We start from the raw sequence: 12,558 nt of genomic DNA, 5'->3' as shown, positions 1-12,558 counted from the left end.
CATGTGATTACAGTGCTGGCTACTCCCTTGTACTTAACACAAGTATGGGACAGCCAAATCATAGGCCATAATACCGTCATAGTTTTCAGCCTACATTATGTTTGTACAGATTCATCTCTGATCACTCTAAATCACATATGTTATGTCATTGGTATGGGATTACTGCTGGTATTATTCTGATGTTGTCCATGATTGTAGTTGTTTCTTTTAATTTTATCCATGAGCCTTTATCTGTGTGTCACTTGCTGGGAGAACTCTGCTGAGATTACACTCATATTCATGCAAATCAGGTTACACAGCTTCATAATATGCACCCTACCCCATTTGCATGTCAGGTCCCTGATAGATGTACTCTGCATTATTCCTGTAAGGATGATTATCTCACACAGACTTCACCGTTGTTATGTCACCTTGTGTGACAGTCACATAAAACACATTTTCACTGTGTAGTCCCTACTGTACCATATAGAAATGTGATTGGTGTTGCTGCTACAACCATCTTCCATTGGCATGCCCTCATCTGCTGTACATTAGGTTGTTTTACCTGTCCTCTTTCCCTGTATTCATTCCTACAAATCATCTGTGTCCGCCTATTCAATACACACACTTCCCCTGAGTGTTTATTTTACATAGCCATCCATGTACCATTACAGATCTTTTACGCACCTTCAGTACAGAATGCCAGGAATGGGATATCACAATACCCTGCACTGTAGATACACTGTCCTGTACTGTATTTGCACCATATACTTAACATTCATACCTCTCAACTGTCCAGATTTTCACAAAATGTCCAGATGTGTTAATTATCAAATTTGTGGCTTTCTGACGTATCACTGGGATGATATAAGGACAGATGTGACTCAGTATTGCATACATTTGAGTTTCAGACTTCAAATCCTTCAGAACATGTATCTTAACACAACCCCCTGGTTATTATAGCACATTTCTATAGAGCAAATATGTCAAACATGTCCCTATTACTGGCTCATTGCTTCCCCCCCAATATGTTGGCCTTTGTCCAGATGTCTTGCACTAAGAGACTGAGAACTATCTGTGAAGCCCTGGTGATCATTGTGGAATTCTGCACAAAGCCATGGTCCGTCAGTACTCTGATTTAAACAGGAGTGCTATCCGTGTTTGCTTACATGGTTGCCTAGCTGGCAACACTGTTGCCAGCCATGAAATTTCGCTTAAACTCAGTGCATGGCATGAATATGCATTGCACGCCGCTGCTCGCCGTGCACCACTGTGTACACGTGTAAACTCCATGTAGGCTTCGTGCAGTGCCTACACAGTGTTCATTGAATCCCATGGAATGTTTTTAATGTATTTAAATTAATTGTATTTTTTTCATAATTTAAGGCTTGAACCTCTAAAAAGCTGTGAAGGACATTCATCCAGTGTCAGCTGATTTTATGTCATGTGAATCATTCTTTTAAAAGAGTATGTGGTAGATTGTAATACAAGTGTCTGATTAAGTTTTAATTAAAGATGTCTGACAAAAACACTTAATTAGATTTTTATTTTAATTTTTAACTATTAACATGATTATTTCCTGCATCGTGGGACTTGCTTTACTGGCTTGGATACTTTGTTTACAACTAAAAAGATCAATGGCCCCGAAAATTTTATTTATCACTACAGACTGGTAGCCCCCTCTCTGTACTCAGTCTGTTATAGACTCCTTCATCAAGATTTGAATCAAGCCTTTAAACCTCAAAAGATGCTACATTCTTTAACCTCCTATTCCTTCACAGAACAAAAGATACCTCAAATACACAGCTAAAGGAAAACAATTTTCATCAGGAGATAAAACATGTTGGTGTGATAGATCCATAAACCAATGTATCCCTCACCTCTAGAAAAAAAAACTTCCACTTTATGTCAAGCAGGGAAGCACCCTTTCTACCTTTAAGGTAAACCTAGATGATTGAATGGGCAGCCTCAAATTCTCCTGTCTTGTCTTGCCCTCCTTGAGGATAGAGGAAGCTTTTCAATAATGTTTTTTGGTTGGGCTTGCAGTGATTTGCAGAGTGCCCAGTACTTATCTATGAACTTATTATTTTCTCCATTGGGTGATTGATTCTGTACACATGCTCTAGTTCTTTCCACCTGATCAAGATGGTTCTGTGCATGAAGAATGAAAGGAATTCTCCCATGCAGCATTGCAATTGCTGTTACCCCACTGTCTTTTCTGAGTACCAAGTGCCTTCTCCCACCTTTGACTTCAGTATGCTAGGGGTAGCATGGAGTCAGCTATTGCAGGGATTTTACAACTTGCTCTTACCAATTCAAAAAGTATCCCAGTGATTGCCATATTTAATTAAAGGCAAAGGACATAAAAAGGAGGGAGCATCTAAAAATATAAACGCACAAGACATAGTATAAATGTAACAGTGCAAAACAAAACAAAAAAATCAGGGTGATGAGGCTTCACTCTGTTTATTAAGTGGATTTTAAAAGACCCTTTTCTATGAATTGATATGCACCCCCCCAAAAAAAAAATCAAAAATAAACTCAAAAGTGGTGCTTTAAAGACTTACAAAGGTGTAAGACATTGCCTAAATACAGAAGCCTACTAAGATCTGCAGTTTAAAAAAAAAAGACTCTTTTCAAAAAAAGAAACTCTTAAGGGTACCAAGTCTAAACTAAGGCTACAGCCAATTTTATTTTTTCTTCACAGCATTTCTGTACAATTTTTGTACCCCTAAATGTGCAGCCAAATTCAGAAAAGGAAGATGTAATAAATGCCACTCCATCAAGTGAGACCATGTCCCCAAAACATATACACTTGGCTATATTAATCCACAAACCTACTAACTGTATAGCTGATTGCAGAACACTGAAAACATGCTGCACACATCATAGCTTTAGTAAGTCTATTAAGTACTTATAAAGGTAGTAAGAACTCTTAAGCATGTCTATTTAAAGGTATATATGGCCAGACATGTTATGGTCCTAATGACCACTGGCCTAGTTTTGTTCCTATGTTCCTTTGTAATCAAAATGAGATGTCTGTGTATGTAAAGATAGGGAGTAGGACAATGCCATCTCCAAAGTGTGACTGATCAGTTAACAACCATTGTTTTAAAATGCAAATGGTACCCATTCACAGCAAGAAGTAAAATAAGTTGATAAATGAGCAGTCCTGTTTATGCCTCATTCCTGAAGATGGGGGGGGGGGGGGGCAAAATAGCTAATCACCAATTATGCAGTATTAGCCTAGCTGTATCTGATTTACAAGGGCTCAAAAATGGGGCCCAAATTCATAAGACAAAAGTAGGGACCATACAGCTGTATGACAGACTGAGCAAATGCCATGAAAATGTCACACTACATTAACGTTCCTTTTATTGCCCTTGTTATGGTGGGGTCATCTAACTGTCTCATCAAAAGCAGCAGGTCCTTAATAGTTCACTCAGGAGCTCCAAAATCCTTGGGCTGTAATATTTTCTGGAGAATTGGATTTAATTAAACCTGCAACAGCCTGTCTGCAGGAATGAGGCATAAACAGGGGTTGTCATAATGGTTAAGGTGTTTATCTAACAGACGCAAGGTACAGGGTTTGATCCTCACATTTGAGGGAAATTCACTAGGTTCACTAGGCTTAAAATGGCCCACAAGGGTAGCTAAGCTAACCTAGTACCTATTTACGAATATTTAAAAGCATATGTTCAGTGCTGCAGAGAGGAATAGGATGCCAGTTTTCTAATAGGAGGTTGTCCATGCTTTCATATAAAACATAACTCTGTGGTTAAAATACTGTCATCAGCACCCCCCTGCAAAAACATATAAGAAACACTTTGCCTTCTCATTTAAAAGAGTATTATAAAAAAATCTACCCCAAGCTATCCAAGCCAGGGGCACTATTTATACAGACCAAATGTGAGACAGCATCTCATTCAGCTTTAGTGAAGTCTCTGTTCAAAGCACCAGCCTCTAAGAGTAACAAAGACTTAACAAGCTGTACAACAGGAGTAGCTGATACAGAGGTACCATCCCTATACAGTTGTTGGACGTACTGAAACACAACCATTTCCAGTGCCCCCTGAGCACTACAGCAATCTCCTGCAGCATTACCTAAGGCAGAAAGTTGTATTGTGGCTTTTTAAGGGTATTGCATAAAAAGTTGTTGATGTATCCATGTTTTTCTTGCACCACATACCTTGCCTCTTGAGCAAATCAGCTATTTTTTTTTTATGATGAAGTACAGAGATCACCTGTCAGTGTTACAAGAAAGGACTGCATTGCAGAGATGCAGTAATTTCCAGAAGGACCTTCTACGCTCCCATAAAAGGTTATGCAAAAGTTTGTGAGTGAGATCATCTCATCTAAATTTAGCTTTATGAGCTGCCCTCCATGAAGACCATGACGTATAAAAAGGCTTTATTTTCTTGTGGTGTAACCAGAGTATAAACCTGTGATATTTAAACCAGTCAAAAGTGAGAAGAAGTCTTTCAATACATTTCCTTTGATTTGTGACTGCAGAGTTGGTGCTAAATAGATCCTAAATGAGTAAGAGATCAGAAAAAGAGGGGTGGGGGCTGCATGTCTACTGACAGCTTACCAAAGAAAATGAGAATACATAGAATAATCAAGTTCAGAGAAATGGTTCTTCTGAAAAAAGTAAGGCCCCTGGGATGACCTAGAGACAATCCACATCCTTTACAGAGGAAAAGAAATATCTTTATATTAAGTTGACTGGACATATTCTTAAGATACAGATTATACCCCCAACCCAAATGATAGAGAGGTTTCCTGTAACAAAGATAGTGAACATGTCAAATAAAACTTTTTGTAGCAGGCACTGTAGTGGGGCCATGGAGTACTATGTCTCTGAGGGACAGAGGCAGTCAACAAATCACCCCTATATAAATCAAATGTATGTGTCACATTTGGGTTGCATGATTAAGCTTATATGGGCCATAGCTGTCCTTAGCCAAGTATACACCTATGAACTTATGAGTGTAAAATTAAATTTGTGAAACCACAAGTCTAGGAATAGGGAGCGACAAGGTCCGATAATATCAGTGACAAGAATGTGAGAAGGCCCCTGTATTATTGTAACTAGTCAGATTCAACACCTAATAAAAAGACTGCATTCCCAGTATGTTATCACCTTGAGCAAATATATTCTTTAAAACAAATCTAGTGTCTAGAAGACAAATGATGTAAACTAGAGATATTGACACTGACATGCCATGAGGAATCACCTCTGACAATGTTATTCACATGAAGTGAGGCGATAGTGAGTTTATAAAGTGTCTCCAGTAGTGGACTGCTGGAGATTAAGGGTTTTGTATCTCTTAAACTTATTAGAACATGTACCCAATAGAGTAAAGCTTGGTTTGGGCAAGGGCTGCATTACTTGTCAACCTAATACTCATCAGAATTCACTGATTGAAATACAGTAACCAAATACCTATAAACTGAAAGATTATCTTCTGGCTGGACCTCAGGGAGTAAAATTTGAATGGCAGATACGGAATCAGCTACTGGGGATGAAGATGGTGCCTTGTCATCAGAATGGGGTGGTAGTACAGGAAGCAACTGGGCAGGGTCTGCTAGAGACCCAAGGAATGAGACAAAGGCTCAAGCTGCACTGCAGCAGGAGTGGACAAGACTGGTGACAGATCAGTGTCATACACAAATGGACTATCCTGAAAGAGAGAGGGAAGTAGCCATGGCAGTATCATGAATCTTGGGAGAGGCTAACTAAAAAGGGTCTGCAGCTTAAACATGTGTTGGGGAGGCTGTGCAATCTATGGTAATATGGTCTTGCTCTCCATATTATGTACATTTCTTCTTTGGACTTCGAGATACAAGATGCAAGGAATCAGAATAAAACTGATGCACTTTTGGTTGAAATGCATGCTTTGGCGTATCTCTGGCTTAAGGAAAATAATAGCATTACTTAAGTGTGACCCAGCTGGTTCTCAGGCATCCTTAAATCAATCTACACTTCTCCCCTATCTATAGTCACCTAGAATCTGTCACGTTTTTACAGCATACAACCTTTCAACCAGATCTTTAAGGTATGAAAAGCTGTCTTTGACATTAAGAAAATCTATCCATCCAGTAGCAGATAGAGACACGAGTCTGGAGAACCAGGTCTCAGACAACAAAGTCACTCCAAGGTGCAGCCTGTAGTTTAAGAAAAATGTTGACATAAATCTGGCTGTCATCTCTGTAGTCTGAAATGTAACATCAGCAATAATCTCTTTGCCAAGGTGAATGTGAAAAAACATTGATGTTGTTACACAAGATAATCTACTGCTTACAGACCAAATAAGAGAAAACAAGAATTATTAATGATTTCAACAAGGGCATAACCATTTGGATTTCAAGTATGCTCTAAGATGTAATTAAATTGGTGCTGAGAGGGCATAAGTCTTAGGGTTGTTTGTAGATGCTCCAGGATTTGCCAATGATTGGAATATATATATCACCCCCCCAGCATTGTTTTATAATTTTAATGGTCCTTACTTGTTTGAAGACCTGAGGGAGTTAAGGTTGGAGTAATGGGTAAGTATTTTATTTTTGTACAGTGTTTTACCTGACCTGGATGGTTAATAATTTTAAAAGCCTCAGTTAGAGTAAATTTTTCTGTTAACCGATTTAATAGTTAAGTTTACATGGCATAAATTTAAGTTTATGATCTATGGTCAGGTTCTATAGTTTGAGCAGTGCTATTTGTACTTTCATCTAAGGATAGGGTTTTTAGGATGTGCCAGTTACAAGCCTTGAGATCAGCTAGGAATTGGTCAGGGAATCTACAGGGTGGGTGACAGAGTCCCACACTAAAAGGCAGCCAACAGTTCTTTATGACATTTCAGATAGACGCATGTCTGGGCATTTCTTCCAAGGAGCCTAGATTTAGTTGTCTGGTTTTGGGAGACAGTGACTGCAGCAGAATGGGAATATTATGGTGGTTTTGGGAGACAGTCACTGCAGCAGGATGGGAACATTATGGTGGTTTTGGGAGACAGTCACTGCAGCAAGATGGGAACATTATGGTGGTTTTGGGAGACAAGTCACTGCAGCAGGATGGGAACATTATGGTGGTTTTGGGAGACAGTCACTGCAACAAGATGGGAACATTATGGTGGTTTTGGGAGACAGTCACTGCAGCAGGATGGGAACATTATGGTTCAAATGAAACAGTACTGGTTGCAACAGCAGCTGGATGACAGGCTGAGTAGTAGAAGCAGCACTCAGTGCAGCAGGGACAGTAGCACATGGTGGTCATGATAAAACAGCAGTAGAGAAGTCACCAATCCAGGAACAGCAACAGAAACTGATGCAGCTGAGTTGAGGTGCAGTGTCATCTGTAAGCTGTCAGTCCACAGTGAGTTACAAAACAGGCCCTGAAGATTCAGCAGAAGCCAACACCTATGAAGAATGTGGTAGACAAATCTACATCCTCCATTAATTGTCCCTAGCCTTTCCCACAGATGCTGTCCTTGTCCATTTCATCAAGTTTTGTCACTAATTTAAAGATAAGGTAGGCCTCCAGACTACAAAGGCAACATTTCTATATCATTTGCCAATGTTGTCTGCTCAAGCTAGCTTCATGGCATACAGGGAAACATCCCTGACTAGCAACCCAGTGTCAGTTAACAGCTTTGGTACCTGTAGGAGCTGTCTGGGGATGAATGATGGGAGTGACCATCTGCTGCTGGCTTGCCCATCCTGGTGTGGCTCAGGCTTATTACATGGCTAACACCTAGCAGAAGCACTAGGAGCACTTAGCATGTTGAGGCATCCTTCTCCTCTGAAGGCAGTGACCACAGACTCAGAGGAACCAGGAGGAGAAAGGCCTTCCCCAAGGACAACATGCTGGCCTACTCCCTTCCATTCAACTCTTACCAAGGAAAGGAGAGAGAATACGGATTCCTGTGTAGGAATGAATGGGCACTAGGGCTCTCATTTAACCCAGGAATGCCCAGCTCCTGTTCCACTAGAATGAATGAATGAATGAAGGGAATCTGCTGAGTATGATCCTGGGGGAGATGAAAAAAAAAAAAAACAGCTACCTCTTGTTCAGTCTCCATAAGTAAGATGATGTTGCTACAAGAGTGTTCTGAACAGAGAGGGAGGTGCTTTAATCAGTGTACTTCTGTCAAGAGACACCCAGAGCTTCTGTTCAAAGGTTGTCCTAAACACAAGGAAGGACATACAGATCAGCATTAGGCAAGACTAATCTCCTGAAGAAGCCAATATCAACCTGAAGTATATATTGGCTATCAAGATACAGACAGAGACAGAGACAGAAAGAGCAGTATGAAGAGAGAAAGTGACATGGAAATACTACAAAGCCATGGAGAGACATCATAGGTAGGTACTAGGCTATCTGCCCAAGGGAATTTATAAGCCTAGCCAGAGTGTGTCAGCTTTCGCCGCCCCGTTGATTAATTAACTGAGCCTCTGTCAAGCAGAGCCAATGAAGTGATCCCAGGGGTGTATTTTCTGTTACCCATCCACTCGTCAAGGCTTCTCTTGAAGAGTGTTAGTGAGGGGCTCTGCCTAATGTAGTTAGGAATTTTGTTCCAAAGCATGGGGAGTCTCTGTGACAGGAATCTATCCCTCCAGCATGTTCTATTTATTGTTGTGGCGAGGTTTAGCTCACTAGAGCGCGTGGCTCGTAGTGACTTGGATTTCTTTAAGTGGAGCATGTCCATCAATTCTGAGTTGGACATGGCTTTGTAAGTCAGGCAGAGATCACCTCTGAGTAAGCGATATGCCACTGAGTACAGCTGGAGTTTTTTCAGTCGGGCTGCATAGGACAAATATTTGAGGCCAGTAATCCTCTTGGTGTGAGGTGCTTTTGTGGTCTTTCAAGCTGTTGGAAGTGTCTTGGGAGGTACATCCCAAATGGGGCATTGTACTCTATCATGGGTCTGATGAGTGACAAGTGGAGGGGCACTATAACCTCTTTATTTCTAGATGCAAACCCCTTAGTAATTAGATGGGCCACATAGAAGGATTTCCTAACTACTTTGGCAATATGATTGTCAAATTAGAGATTACTATCTACCTGGGTCCCCAGATCTCTTATTACCTCTTCTGTATTAAGGGGGCTGCTGCCTATGTGGTAATTCGTGGGTGTTTTTTTTTCCCAAATGGGATGACTATGTATTTTTTGGCATTTAGCTTTAGGCCATGACTTTGACACCAGGTGTCTGTCTCAGTAAGGCCTTTTTGGAGGATGTCCGTGTCAGTCGGAGAGTCAGTTATGGCTCCCAGTTTGCAGTCATCGGCGAACTTGGTTAGCCATAGTCCTCCTGTGTTTGCTTGTACTTCTGAGAAATATATGCCGAACAGTAGGGGTCCCAGAACCGAGCCTTGTGGAACACCACTTGTGACTGGTTTAGAGTCAGACCTGGAGCCCGCTATTCTTACCATGTGAGTTCTGTCTCTAAGCCAGTTGGCAGCCCATCGTGTGATGTAGGGGTTTATGTTCAGGCTGGTGAGTTTTTCTATAATACCCGAGTGAGGAATGGTGTTGAATGCTTTGGCGAGATCAAGGTAGGCTGTGTGAACCACCTTTCCCTCATCTATGGCCTTGGTAACTGTCTTGAAGAATTCAACCAGGTTTAGTAGGTATGGTCTGCCCTTAACAAAGCCGAACTGGGTCGGGTCACGTGTTTGGAGGTTCCCAATGTCTTTGTTAATGAGTTCCATGATGATGCGCTCCATAGCCTTGCAGACCAGGCTAGTCAGGCTTATGGGGCGATAGTTACCAGGGTCAGTTGTGGCCCCTCCTTTGTGGAGCGGAATAACCATTGCTGTGCGCCATTCTATGGGCAAGTAGCCTGTGAAGAGGCTGAGGTTGAACAGCGTGTTTAGGTGGGAGGTTAGTTCATTCTGTAGTTCATGCAAGACGCAGCCTGGGACACCATCTGGCCCCATTGATGCTGTGTTTTTGGCTTTTGAAAGGGCTGTTTTCACCTGTACTTCTGTGATTTCATGGACACTACACTTTTCCAGTATTGTTGTGGGCCCTTTTGAAGGTGAGAGGGAGGTGAAGTTTGCATTGAATCTGTCTGCCAGTATGTTGGCAATATCAGTAGGTTCACAGAGCATATCTGCGAGTTGCCACTTAGATTCTTGACATAGCTAAAGAAGGCTTTGTGGTTATCTTTCAAATCCTTGGCTATTTTTCTTTTGAAGTTAGCCTTTTTATGAGGGACCTTAGTTTCTTACTGATACTGATCAGGGATGTCTTTCCTTCTTGGGATTTGCTTTTTTTTTCTGAACTAGTTTTCTCCTTTTGTTGTATAACCTGTTTATGGCAGGGGTCCACCAGACTGGTTTCCTTCTCTTAGGGGGAGTGAGTCTTGGTTTTCTAGGGATGGCACAATCCATGCATCCTTGTAGGTGCTCATAGAGTGCAATTGTAAAGGATTCTGCATCTTGGGCAGTGTTATCCTTTAGCGTGGGGGCTGTGAAACTTAACACTTCTGCCTTAAGTAAGGTGAAGTTTGCTTTAGAAAAGTTTTTCATTGTGGTTTCCTTGGGTGGGGGTGGGGGTGGGGTGTGGACATCCAGGGTGATTAGTTTATGGTCTGATCTAACCAGTGACGGGTTGACCTCCGGTATGGAACACCTGTCGGTGATGACCAGGTCCAATATGTTGTGGCCTCTGGTAGGGGAGTTTACCAGCTAATCCAGGGCATTTGAGTTGATAAATTCCAGGAAGCACTGATCCTGGGAGTTTGTACTCAAGTAGTTTTCCCAGTTAATGGTAGGGTAATTGAAATCTCCCAAGATCAGGGTGTTCAGTAGGACCTTCATGTTTTCCAGTGTCTCCAGAAAGGCAGAGTGGTGGTCCTGGGTCATGGAGGGTGATCTGTAGCAGGCCACAATTTGCATTGCAGATTTGCCCGATGTTAGTTGCACATGGATGATCTCAGAGGTGTCATGCTGCGCCACTAACCTGGAGGTGTGGGTACCCTTGATGAATATGGATACACCCCCTCTTTTTGTGTTTCGGTCTGTGTTTTCTGGCTGAAATGTGTGGTATGCGAGAACAGATTTGGTAAGGACTCCTGTGCGACAGGCTTGGCTTGAAGTCTTGAGGCATGATCTGATTGAGGAGCAGGAAAATGATTCTTCTAGAGTCTTCAGAAGGACTGGGAGTTGTTAAACTCTTTGCATGGCTGTTGACTTCTTTGTACCTGAATATGGTTGGTCAGATTGTTTTAGAGATGCAACCTCAGCTCTGTACCTTGGTCAAATGTAAATATACACTCAGTGAAGCATCCAGGGTACTTCCTCTGTGCTTCCCTGTGGCAGCCCATCATTTTTTTTAGTCAACCATGTAAACTAAGAGTGCTTCTGAGCAGCTTCTACAAGTTTTTTTCCCATTATCTCTGTGTTCAGTGACCCTGGATCTGATTATAACATAACAGTTCTGTAAGGGGAAAAGTCTGTGCAGTGAGGGTGTGTTTCAATCTTTGTCCCCCAAAGAAAACATGTTCTTTAAATGCTGTTTTGATAATGTATTTAAATGCATTTAATCAGTGTATCTGAGCATAACTAACGTAGACCCCTTCCCAGTTCCATGTCAGCTAATTCCACCGCTGTCAGCATTATAGCCGTCAGTATTCACATGCTGTGCATTCGTACTACTTCATCGTTATCTTACTCCTTTGAGAAGGTGGTAAAGGAAAACTACACACAGTGATCATCAGATTGAATGGATTGTTTATTAGCACTTCAATAAAGGAAGGACTTCTCATGTAGTCCTGTTCAGTCCTGTTCAAGCACTACACGTATATGGGTTAGTGTGCATATGATTCACTCATGGTAGTTCTGTGGAGACCACCTTTTTCAGTAACCTGAGTGGTAATCGCCTTGTACCCACCCTTGTTTATTTCCATGGAATATATTACACTCACTTGGGGTCATTAATATAGCTCCCTCATCTGTGTTTTGGAGTTTATAGGCTGGAACCTCCTGTTGGTCATGTGCACCCTACAGGAGACCCCCAACACACACACCATTACCCAGTTGTAACTTTGTAGAAATGGATCAGTTTAGGAAACCATTTTTCATTGGCTCCTGCTTTGTGTAAATGCACGACAAGGTTGTCTTGTCTCATACTTGGATCAGTTGTAGGAACTCATCACGGCTGAGAGAGCAAGAAGAGAGGAACACAAATTATTATTATTAAGAAGAACCTAATAAGTGCCATATAGGGATGCATTTTTTCAGTGTACAATGTTTCCAAGATATGGTGACAACTTATGGGATTAAGCATTCATAAAAATTCTTGACAATGTGACAATCTCCCTCAGTTCCATAAGCAATTGAAGCAACACCTTCAAATGCAATATGACTTGTAGGTGCTCATAGAGTGCAATTGTAAAGGATTCTGCATCTTGGGCAGTGTTATCCTTTAGCGTGGGGGCTGTGAAACTTAACACTTGCTTCACCGATAAAAGCAAAATGGTCATTCCTAATATCACAGTGCTTATTTAACTCCAGTTAAACCTCCTTGATGTGCTCTGATTAATACTACTCATTTTAAATACTCTTAAAAATGACTCA

The sequence above is a fragment of the Protopterus annectens genome, chromosome 4.part0 (genome assembly GCF_019279795.1).
Source record: "Protopterus annectens isolate FY-2018-M chromosome 4.part0, PAN1.0, whole genome shotgun sequence".
Taxonomy (NCBI): Eukaryota; Metazoa; Chordata; order Ceratodontiformes; family Protopteridae; genus Protopterus; species Protopterus annectens.
This window is presented reverse-complemented; position numbering follows the sequence as displayed.